This window comes from Gossypium arboreum, chromosome 10, assembly GCF_025698485.1.
Source record: "Gossypium arboreum isolate Shixiya-1 chromosome 10, ASM2569848v2, whole genome shotgun sequence".
Lineage (NCBI taxonomy): Eukaryota > Viridiplantae > Streptophyta > Magnoliopsida > Malvales > Malvaceae > Gossypium > Gossypium arboreum.
The window spans coordinates 11,932,259-11,942,812 of NC_069079.1; positions in this window are offsets into that span (position 1 = coordinate 11,932,259).

The window sequence follows — 10,554 nt, forward strand, 5'->3', positions numbered from 1 at the left end:
TGAGATCAAGGGATCTAATTTAAATGATTCATGCAGTTGAGATCATTAATTAGAGTCGGGTTCTTCTAGTTTACAAGACTGCCAAGAAATAAATTTGTGGAAGTTGGTGTCAAGGTCATTCGCTTGATAAGGGTTAATTCTCGGGTTCTTCTTGCAGTTAACTTATGATTAAGGAAGAATTGGTGGTTTAAGGTTGTTTTGCTATCATTATAATCAACTTATCAATAAGCAAGAAAAATTCATAGTCCGTGATCAATTTTGAAACCGAGGTCTGTTAGATTATATGGACATCACATATATAATAAGGGTAATTACATGTTATTATTTACTATCATGATAGGTTAGTCCAAATTAAAAGTGATCTAATTAGGTCAAAATTTTATTGGGCTTTAATTATTAAATAAAGCATGGGTCAAATATGTGTAGATACTCTAGTAATTGAATTCTAATCAAATTCTGATTAATAATGAGCTAATTAGAATTTAATTAGAACTAATATGCCAAGGTTATAAATATTAAGGTTATGAATTATACACAAGATATCTTTTCTAATATCCCATCATTAGAAAAGAGAGAGCAGATATTCTCTGAATTTCTTGTGTTCTAATTTGGAATATCAAATCCCCAAGATCCAGTAAAACTTGAAGGAATTCATGGATTCAGGTACGTTTCCGCATCTAGTTTTGTTCTTGATTTATTCTTGATGATTTGACATGATAGATCCTGGTTTATTAAGTTTTATTTCAGATTTATTTTAAAAATTAACAAGTGGTATCAGAGTTTTGTCATGTTGAATTATTGAGAATGAATTGATTCTTTATTAATTTTTGAATTGATTCGTTTTTTCTTTTTTTAAATTTTATGGATGTTGAATCTTTGAGATTCTTGATAAACATTTAGTTTTGGTTCTTCAAATAAAGTTTTAAGGTTTTATAAATATAATCTAGTTTAATATTTGCATATACTATTGGAAAAGTGAAGGTTTATTTATTTATTTATAATCAATTGATAAAAATTAATTTGTAAGATTCCTTTCTCTTCTTTTCACATAATTATTTTATAAATTTTGGTTAAAGTCATTATTAAATTAAAGTTACATATTTACAACTTTCTGCAATTGAAGAATTCCAATTGGGTTGTATAATTGGTTTTGAAAGTTAATTTACTTGATAATTGAATAAATGAATGTTGTTAAGATGTTTTTTCTGCACTATTTGTTTTAAATTTTCTATTTGTGATTGAATGTATATGAAATTATCATCTTTTGTCTTTATTCATGATTAATTATATTCACCATTGAATTTAATTCATATATGCAAATGATTACTTTTGGTTCCTACTATAATTATTTTATATAAGTTTTAGTCATTATGGAACCCGACTAAAATTAAAATGTTTGGATTTTTTTTTTAATATGGTGGCTATGAATTTTCATAAGTGGTTGTGCATATGAAGGCTTTTATACAATTTGTGATTCTTTTATATTTGGTGGTTATGGACTTGTTTTTAAAATATTTGTGTGTATAAAGAAGTTTTATGGTAATGTTATTAGTCATGAATATGAATTTGAGTTTACACGAAATATGTAAGGCAAACCAGATTATTTTTTATTATATAATTGTGTGTATATGTTGTGTGTATATATATTATATTCATATCAATGATTTTGAGGATTAATGCATGATTATAGTTGGCATGAATAGGTGTTTATAACCATTATTCAATAAGATATATTTTATAGTTTAATTAGTGAAATTAAGTTTTGATGGATATCATTGAAGTTAATTTTTTATGGTTATATATTCAATTTTATGGGTGCTTTGGTGCAAGATAAATTAATCTTTAATGTTTAATGTTTTGCATCATAGTTGCTGTTGAAATTTACCAATTGTGCCGCCTATTTTGATTATTTTTTTTTGGCATAATTGCTTATTTTTAAGTTATTAATATTAGTCGATGAATTTCAATTATCTATCCTGCCAAGATATTAACACATATATATTTAGTTTTAAGTTTGGTCGAATAATATTTAGGATTGACATATTATTATTTCTAATATTCAGTTAAATTATATTGATATAGTCTATGGTATGAATTATGGGTTATGTCAACTAGAGGTGTTCATGGGCCGGGTTACCTGGCCTGGCCCGAAGGTCCACCCGAAATGTGGGAGGGTTTGGGCAAAAATATAGGCCAGAAAAATGGGCTTGGACAAAAAAAATAAGATCCATTTTAAAAATGGGTCAGGCCTCGGGTAAGATATTTTTAGCCTGGGCCTGGCCCGAATTCTCTAAAGGATTAAAAAAATCTATATTTTTTTATTTTTGAATGTTATTTTCTTGTTGCTTTCTCCCTATTTTACTACCATTTTAATATTATGTTGCTACTATTTTGTTGTTATTGTTTGGATATTGTATAAAACTTATTTTATTGTTCATTTTGTTATTATTTTAAACGCATTTGTTAATTTTTTTTATTATTCTAGAGGCATTTGCTTGTTAAGTTGCATTTATCTTAGTGCTATTTAAGTCTACATATTTTTAAAATTTATTTTCAATTTGTTGGGAAATATTTATTTTAATGTTTTTAGTATTTTGATGTATTATATATATTTAAAATAATATAAAAATTAATCTGAGCGGGCAGGCCAGGCTTTTGGTTTTATTATTTTTATCCGGGTCTAGCTTGGGCAAAATTTTAAGCCCGTTTTTGGGCCTGGCTTGGCCCGAGCCCAATAAATGGGCATGATTTTTTTAGTTGAGTCCGGCCCAAACCCAACCCGGCCCAGCCCATGAACACCTCTAATGTCAACTATTATGGTTTTATTTATGAGATATATTGACTTGAAGTTTTTATTTCAAATATTCATTTGAATCTCTGTTTAATCATAAATACAAGTTTGGATTTACGTGATATATGTAGGGTAAGGTTTTTTTCCTATTTGATTATGAATACATGTATATGCGTGAATTGCTTTGGTGTTTTTATCCATGCCAAAATTATGAATACATGTGCTTGTTAACTATTTGGTGTTGAGCCACTACATTATTTTTGTTTGGTTTTGATATATATGGTTTTGGAACAAAAAAGAAATAGTCAAAAATTAAGGGTTTTGGTTTTTTATTTCATTATTAAGACAACCTTATTTTGGGTTATTTCGGAGTCTATAAAGCAATAAAAATATAGTTTTGACATTTGACTATTGGGGAAATTTTAAATTTGAATATTGGTATGTTTATATATATTTTAAAATAACTTAATTGAAGCAATAAGTCAACAAAGTGATTTTTTTGTATAAATTATTTTGTTTTAAAATATAAAATTTTTGTGCATGTAGCTTAAGTTATGTTGATATTGGTCGGCCGAAATGAAGGTTAATAATACTTGCAACTATAGTGATAAACATGTGACGATTATTCGGTTTTACATGTGAGTAATAAATCGGCCCAAAGGAAGATTTATTGTTCGACATGTTCTTATTGTCAATGTTTGATTACTACACCAAGATATCACTTACAAGTTAATATTTAGTCCAAAGATGAAATATTAATAGAGTGCCCGATATCTTAAGATGAGGTTTACCTTTATTCAAATTATTTTGGTTTAAATTTGAAGTCTTATGTGAAGTTGTTTATGGTTTATGATTTATTCAACTATTATTATATTTGCCAACTTCATTGTATCTTGTATTGAGATAGCTATCTATACATATATATATATATACTAGTATCTTTTAATTTGATTGAAAGATGAAATTAAAAGAAATATTTCAAACAAATAAATTCAAATTTTGGCTTTGGGTTTTAATTAAGGATGTCTAATATTTTAAATAGGTTAGCTAAAACAAAATGCTGCCAAAATGACCTCTTTTGTGTAGACTAGTTTATTTGAAATATTAAGATGATTATATGTTTTTGTGATTCATGCGTTTATTAATTGACCCAAAGGTAAGTTAATATTTGGCAGAATTTCAACAACATCTGTGGTGATAAATGTGTGACAATTATAAGGTATTTCAACTAGCTTATTTTTTGTTTTATATTCAGCTAATTCATCTTCTACTGCCACAAATATCTGCTAATATAAATTCTATACCCATGCTTAATGGGACTAATTTCAATGAATGGAAAAGGCACTTACTTATAGTGTTTGGTTGTATAAACATAGACATTGCACTAAGGGAAGAACAACTCGCACCTCTTGTAACACCCCTAACCCGTTTCCGTCACCAAAATAGGGTTACGAGGCATTACCGAACTTATACACTATCATTTATACAAAACCGAGTCATAAAATTTGCATACCAAATCAATTCTTTTCAAATTTCACCATAAAGTCCCTAATATGGGCCTACGGGGCCTAAGACATGCTTTGGAAATGGTTCGGAACTAAACTGGCAACTTTGGAAATTTTTCCTTGAAGATAGGGGAACACGCCCGTGTGACCTGAAACATGGCCGTGTGGCCAGCCCGTGGGGATCCCATGGCCGTGTGGCCAGCCCGTGTGGAATTCTGACTTGTAATTTCTTAAGTATCAAAGGGGCACACGGCCTGGGCACACGCCCATGTGGCTAGGCCGTGTGGTAAACTAATTTTTCACCATTTTTAAGCCATTTTCACATGATTTTGACATATGACCATACTTGATACCCGTGTCCTTCATACGACCAAGACACACGGCCATGTCTTGTGCCCGTGTACTATCCAGACTTTACAATTAAGGATGCTTGGGACACATGGTCATATCACACGCCCGTGAGCTTACCGTGTGGACGAAAATAGGCCGTTTTAGGCAACTTTTCTTACCCTTTCATCCATTACCTGCACTTAAACACAATTATACATAAATTACAACCAACCAATCAACCAATTTATGCCCATAATATGCATTTTATATTAATAAACTACTACTTAACCGTTAAACTAAGTTTCATACACATATGTCATCCCTTTTCATACTTTAACCATCATTAACTTTATCCAACCAAATACTTTTACATGCCATATAAATCAAAAGATAATAACCCAAAAACTACCAGAGAACGTCTGGATAGTGTGATTTTCGGTGATAATCCGATCCTCCATTTTCACGTTAATCTACAAGACATATCAAACACAATCAAGTAAGCTTGTGAAAGCTTAGTAAGTTCATGAACTTAGAAATTAAACTTACCAATTATGATAAAGCATTCATGTCATATATAATTCATTAACTTCTCCTGACATTCACAAATCAAATCAGTTTCATTTAGTATTATTCAATATTACTGACACTTAAACTCCATTCTTTTGGGCCCATTTATCGCTTACCATCTCTTTTCTAATTAAGAAACTATACGGAAGTGAGTACTTCGTCTTTACTTTGCCATAGTAAACTATGGACTTACACATGATCACGATTCACTTTCCGAAGCCATGGCCCAGCCATGGTCTTACATGAGTTATATATCATACCGATGCCATATCCCGGATATGGTCTTACACGAGAGCACTTATCACTTTTCTTTAATTCCATAGCCCAGCTATGGTCTTATACAGATCACTTGTATCACTTTAATCTGAAGCCATAGCCCAGCTATGGTCTTATACGGATATCACTTATCACTTGTTGCTATGGTCCTACCATGGTCTTTTTCCATCAATTCATCGTTTAACACTGGACAAAAGTACTCAATCCGATGCTTCTCTCAATGTGATCATTTCTTCAATTTCATAATTTTTACATTGTTCATGGTTTTATCATAATCATATAGTATAACTTATGAGAATAACAATGATCACTAAAATTTAGCCACATGAACTTACTTAGGCTAATTTGCAAAAGTCGTAACAATTTAGAGACTATTCTTGCAATTTCTCTTTTCTACGATTTACTTCGTTTTCTTGATCTATAATTATAAAATCATTCCTTCATTAGCATCTATTTCAATTATATTCTAATTCACTATTTATGCCCTTAAATTTTTGAAATTACACTATTACCCCAAACTTTTTAGTTTTTATAATTTAGTCCCTGGTTAATTTATTCATCAATTGAGTTAATTCCTCTCAAATAACACTTTATCAAGACATTATAAGTTACTTCACAACCATTTAAATTTAAAATTTCCACATAAAACCCTAATTTCATGTAACGCCCCAATTTTCGGGAATCCTGTGAATGTTGGCATAGGTTTAATTATGTTAGTGGGCCTCTAGAAGGCCCAAGCTTAAGATAGAACCCGGTAATTTTAGTTAATTTTTGTTCCATAAGAAAAAAGGAGTGAATTATGAAATAGGACCTATTTGAAAAAGTTTGAAAATGCTATAGGCTAAATTGAAGTGGCCAAATAAATAGGAGTGCAAAATAGGAGGATTTGCATGACAAACCTCCCATTTTACATGAAGTGGCCAACCATCATGTTGTTGTAGACAAAATGTACACTTGATATCCATAATTTATGGTACAAATTGATACAAATTGATAATAGGTTAGGTAAATGTTCCATGATAATGGGTTAGGTAAATGTTCCATGATAATAGGTTAGGTAAATGTTTCATGATAATGGGTTAGGTAAATGTTTCATGATAAGAATATCATGTCTTTTGTATTAAAGAATTAAATGGATGAAATATGAAGTTTTATTAAAAGAAAAAGGGGTGAAAAGAACAAAGTTTTGTCCATCTTTGTTCATCATAGCTGAAAGTTAGAGAAGAGAAAGGAGAGGAGAAAGCTCTTGAATGTTCGGTCACTTGGGGAAGAAAATTGAAGGTAAGTTCATGGTAGTTTGCTTCTATCTTGATGTTCATGAGTTCTTCTTGATTCTACCTTAACTCTTGAAGCATATTTTGGTTTTTAGTTGTGTTGTGAGCATTTAGTCATGAATTAAAATGAAGGAAATGGTTGTTGTTTCATGTTCTTTTGATGAAAAATGGAAGATAGGTGAAGTTGAGCCAAACAAATGAACATGCATGTGCCTTGGATGTTAAAGGGAAAAATCAGCTAACATGTTGTGCTTTAAAATGATAAAATGGAGATTATACTTAAGTAAAATCATAGATATGTGATGATTGATTGGTGATATACATGTTTAAATAACATGCATGCAAGTTAGGTGTGAAAGAGTGATTTGGTAATAAATCTGCTTGGGACAGCAGCAGTAATGTGACTTTGGAAAATCACCATAAATTGTGGGAGATAAATTAGAAGCTGAATAAATTATGTAATTAAAGCTTATTGAGTCTAGCTTCTAATGAAATAAACAAGAACATATTTTGAATTCTGTACAATGAGAAATTTGATTCGTAATGAAGAGTGGTCAGATTAGTCAAACAGTGAAACATGGGAAACTTTGAGAAAAATCTGGTATCGATTGGCTAAACCAAAAATTCTGAAAATTTTATGGATAGAAGATATATGAGTCTATTTTCAAGGAAAATTAACGGAACTTGATTTGGAGTTTTGTAGCTCCAGTTATAAATGATTTAGTGACTGTTGCTCGGAAGACAGCTTGCAGTGAAATTATGATTATGTGGTAAACATTGACAAAAATTTGTTAATGAGTTGCTTATTGTTTTCTTATAAGCTTACTATGATCTGTAGGTGTGGTTGGCGAATATTGTAAGGGGTTAATCGTAGTTTGTATTTGAATAGTTAGATTAACGTGTTAGTAATCCAATTGTAGGCGGTTCGTGTGTGGATCTCGTCAAGATATCGTCGCAAATGTGTGTAACTAACACCTCTTTCTTAGTCTAGATCGGCAAAAGTCGAAAACCGAAATGCCGAAAACCGTATTTTGTAGATTTGCGAGTGTGCGAATGCTCGTGAGGTAAATCGATTAATGTTTTTGGTAAGCTGCAATGTTTGGACCGCAAAGTGCATGATTTACGTGCCTCGATATTTTTGGGCTTAATGGGCCAAAATTGGAATGATGGGCCAACGGGCCCAATTCGGTAAGAACCCTCGGTACGTAATTCAGTTAGTACGTGAAAGGTAGGAATATGCATGAAAAACCCTAAAATAGATAAATTACTGAAATACCTTTAAAAGTGGAAAATTTACAATTTTACCCCTAGTAGATAAATTATCGAAATACCCCTAGGGTTAAATTGACTTAAATACATGTTTGACTGTTGTTATTTACTGCATGCCATGTTGTTATTATCTGATGTATGGGATTAGGATATTGACGGAGGAAGTACTGAAAGTGGCTTGTCCACGTCTTGGAGGCTTTGCCTCAATTTATCGTTAACTCGAAGCAAAGAAGGTGCAATCGTGAGAGTGTTAAATGGGTGGGTTGAGCTATTCCCACATGGAGTGTATGGCTGGTACGGTGGAGTGTAGTGGTTGGTGGGTTGAGTAGTCTCCCAAATGGGCTTGCATATGTTTATTGATGTTGCATGTATTTTGAAATGGGCCTATGGGCCATCTTATTATCTGAATAAGGGCTAAGGCCCGGTTTATTGTAATCTGAAAAGGGCTCGCCCAGACCACTGCACTGAATGGGCTTAGGCCCAATGGGCTTGAGCTGACTTGGGCTTTGAATGGGTTTTCCTTACACCGAGTTTCCCAAAACTCACCCTTTTATTTTCATCCACGCAGAAATCCCCAACCATAGTGGCTTGGAGTCGTGAGGGAATTCGGAGTGGCCACCCGCTCGAAAGTTTGATTTTCTTCCGTGAACTGGACATCCTTTTAATTACGTTTGAGGTTTTGGGCTTTTAAATGTAATAAGGCCGCTTATTTATTTTTGATGGTTTTTAATATGTATTACTAAGATAGGTAATACTTATTTTAACTGTTGAAATTAGATAGCTTTAGTAGCGTTTTCAAAAACAACAGATTGATTTCAAAATAACACGACAACAAGCAAAGCTTCCGAATGAAAGTATTTTCCAAAATTAATCAATTTTCCTAAAATGACTTAATCGAATCGGTTTCTAGAAATATCCATGACGTTAAGGTGTGGTAATGGCGGTATGCATGTCAGGATTGGATCCAGAAGGAGGTTGGTACTTAAGCGGTCAGATGGACTCACCACCTCTTTTACGGTTTCCTACCAGTGCATGACTTCCATTCACTTTAACCCTTAATAAATTAATCTTTTGAACATCAAGTACGATTTTCTAGACTTAGAATGGAATTTTTTTTACGTTTTTGATGTGGCATGCGGATCCCACCATAACTTCGGGCGGGTTTGGGGTGCTACATTTAGTGGTATCGAGCCCGCCATACAACAACTCGGCTGTGGAATGGGTTTACAAAATTTAGATCTTTGAAAACAAAAATTTTATAAAGATTGCGAAAAATGCGATTTTCAAAATTTAGATCTTTAGAAGGTGGCATTCAAATCTCCTACCAAGCTCGTAAGTATTACTCGAACTCTTCGAATATTTTTCGACTTATCATGCATCTTGAAATTCGCTAGGATACTCTAGATAGGATGATACTGAAACCATAGGAAAATCTGATAAGAGACTGAAACTGTAGCTAGACTTCGATTCTGTGAAAACAAACTTTGAATTACTGTCTGATTCATAAAACATCTGTAATAAACATTGGAATATTAATTGATGCATAAAAATTCGTAATCAAGATAATACGATATGAGTACAAGAGGCCGTGGACGAAGCCAAGGAAGTGCTCGAGCGAGATCTTCGTCTTTGAGACATATGCCTGCGGTGGATACACCGGTACCACTGACAACAGAGGTAGAGTCTCATGACCGCGGTGCCGGGGATGATGCCTTGTCACAGGCAATGCTTCGTGTTTTGGAAAGGGTTGCTGGGGCAAGTGCGGGCAATAGAGTTCGGGGATCTATTTCTGAATGAATTCGGGCCAACGGAGCTGAGATCTTTAGGGGCGTGTCTGGTATAGCCCCGAATATGGCAGAATATTGGTTGGAGGCCACAGAACGGATTATGGATGACTTGGACTGCTCTGAGGAGATTGTGAGTGGGGTATCTGTACTAAGTCCTTTGGGTCACTCGGTTAGGGTAGACAAACTGTATAGGGATGTACCTTTAGAAACTCAAGGTAGGATTTTCCCTGGAGATCTGATGGAGTTACCGTTCAAAGAGTTTGATCTCATTTTGGGAATGGACTAGCTTGTTAAGCATAAGGCGACCCTGGATTGTGCTGCTAAACAAATGGTGTTAAGGACCACAAAGGATGAGGAGGTTATAGTGATAGGTGAGTGAAGGGATTATTTGTCCAATGTAGTGTCGGCTTTAAGAGCCGAAAAGTGGATTCGGAAAGGTTGTGAGGCCTATTTGGCATTTGTAAGTCAGTCGGAAGAGAAGGGACTGACAGTGGATAAGGTTAAGACCGTAAAGGAGTTCCAAGATGTTTTTTTTGGAGGAACTTCCAGGATTGCCTCTGAACCGAGAAGTTGAGTTTGGAATAGATTTGTTGCCTGGAACGGCGCCCGTGTCCATCGCACCGTATAGGATGGCATCGAAGGAGTTAATGGAGTTAAAGGCTCAAATTCAAGAGTTGTTGGATAGGGACTTTATTAGGCCAAGCGTGTCTCCATGGGGAGTACCGGTGCTATTCGTGAAAAAGAAGGATGGTAAT